The sequence below is a fragment of the Miscanthus floridulus genome, chromosome 14 (assembly GCF_019320115.1).
Source record: "Miscanthus floridulus cultivar M001 chromosome 14, ASM1932011v1, whole genome shotgun sequence".
Taxonomy (NCBI): Eukaryota; Viridiplantae; Streptophyta; class Magnoliopsida; order Poales; family Poaceae; genus Miscanthus; species Miscanthus floridulus.
The window spans coordinates 13,288,567-13,290,745 of NC_089593.1; the positions used below are offsets into that span (position 1 = coordinate 13,288,567).

General features: G+C 51.3%; 1 pseudogene; it reads left to right on the plus strand.

The window, feature by feature from the left end:
* Positions 1 to 200: 200 nt before the first annotated feature.
* LOC136503066 (transcription factor WRKY45-1-like) lies at positions 201 to 1,947 on the plus strand (annotated as a pseudogene).
* The last annotated feature ends 232 nt before the right edge of the window (positions 1,948 to 2,179 follow it).

Genomic DNA, 2,179 nt, shown 5'->3' on the forward strand with positions numbered 1-2,179 from the left:
ATATTCAGTCTGTTCGCTTGCTCATATACGATCGTGAATTATAAGCTGAAACAATATTTTTCTCTGACACCAAACCAGCCAGCAGTAAATAATCTACGATCGCTTACGACGAACAGGCTGATTATCAGCAGCTGCACAGTCGAGCACTCGACCTCACACACACTAGCAGCTAGAGGCTACAGCTCTCCTGGGTCCTGGCGATGGCGCCAGCAGTAGGGCGGGAGAAGGAGCTCCTGGCGCAGCTCCGCGCGTTACTGTTCTTGCCTTCCCCGGCGCCGGCGCCGGCGACACCAGCGGCTCCGGTTAAGGTGGAGTCCGCCGCTGGACCGCAACCTGCCACCATCATGGGAAGTGGGGGCGGAGGCGGACGCGGACCTGCTGCTGTGTCATCGGCTACGGCCACCACCAACAACGCGTCGTCGTGTGGCGGCGGCGGGCGCCGGCGCCGGCGACTGGGGAGCAAGAGAGACCGGGACGACGAGGGCAAAGCCAAAAGGACGAACAGCACGAGGAGGAGGAGCCTGCAGCTGCTCAGCCTCATTATTCTCCTCCTCCCTGCAAAAGAAGGTGCGGTAGCTAGCTAGTTACTACTGGCGTGGTCCATGCAAGCAACCAATAATTCCTCCGATAGTCCGATCTCGATCTCGATGATGCATGACTGATGGCGGTGCTGCTGACTGCAGGAAGAAGAAGCAGCAGAGCAGCAAGTCTCTTGTGACATCGTATCAGTGCCCGATTTCGATGGGTATCAATGGAGGAAGTACGGGCAGAAGCAGATCGAAGGTGCCATGTACCCCAGGTAATTAATACTCTATCTATTCATCTCCTCTAGCTAAACCGATCATCACTACTACGTAGTTGCCAGATTTATATGATTCAATTAGTCTGTAAGTACCCTTCTTCTTACATATCGTCCAATGAACAATAAACAGTAATACTTGTTCATCCCTTGTACTCCAGTAGCTTGTTCGTTAAACAAACAAAAAAAAAAAGGTTTTGAGAATAATCTCGATAGAGAATGGCGTTGTTGTCCAATCAGAAAAGCAGGAACGGAAAAAGAGAGATATAGGTGCCCCCTACCATATATAAAAGATGCCATTTTACTTTCTGCATCTTTGGACAGTGACACTAACCAAATACGTACTCTATGACTCTGCCCGTCGTGTGACACACGTTGTGCCTTGTCGCATGCAATTAAGGGTACCATTGACCCATCGATCGAGACAGTTTTATATGCTTGCCAAACTGCATACTGTATTTTTTAGGGAATTATAAGGTCACTGTTACTGTCTCCAAATTCTTAATACAGTACTCTTTTTTTATATAAAAAAGCAAAACTTTCAGTGCTGGCGCCCATTATATTATCTTATATCCATGCACAGGTGCACACGGAGCGCCGAGCAAGGCTGCCAGAGTGCCAGTCCAAACGGACGGTGCAGCGCAACGACGATAACGGCGGCGACAACGCCGCTACCGCCGCCGCGCCCGAGTACACGGTGGTGTACGTGGCGGAGCACACCTGCACGGCCAACGACTCGCCGGTCATCCTCGAGACCACAACCGTCGTCGTCCCTGCTGATACTAACACCTACACCGATAGCATCGCCGGTCCAACTACGTCAGCTGGCTCGTGTTCTACCACCACCGCCGCGTCCAGTAGCAGTATCACCACCGGGACTGAATCTCCGGCGATCTCCGGCGACGACATCACCTGCTGGAGCAGCACCAGTGGCGCTAGCAGCGATTATAATTATGCCGCCGATGACTACTTCTGCGGCGGGTTGTTCGGTGCCGCCTCCCATGGTGGTGGCTGGGCCACCGGACCGGTGGATGCGTCGTCGTCGTTGCAGGAGAGGGAGGACTTTACCGGTGCACGTTTCAGCGGCTGGCTGGAACGTTGACCAGCTCCTGCTGCAGCTCGTTAATGAGCCTGTCTGCCATTTCTAAGCTCTGCTGCAGGAGATGGAAGACTTGAGATGGATGTGTGTAGCGTCCGGATTTAACAACAAAACCAGATACACATTATATGTGAGTCAAGAAAGTCAAATCTCATATATAGCTACAAATAAGGGTAACATCAAAAGATAAATGCTCAATATGTAACGTATTTAGTATAAAAGGTATAACCTTAGACAGCAAACAGTGGAAAGACAACTCCGATCTTCAGGTGAAGACTCTA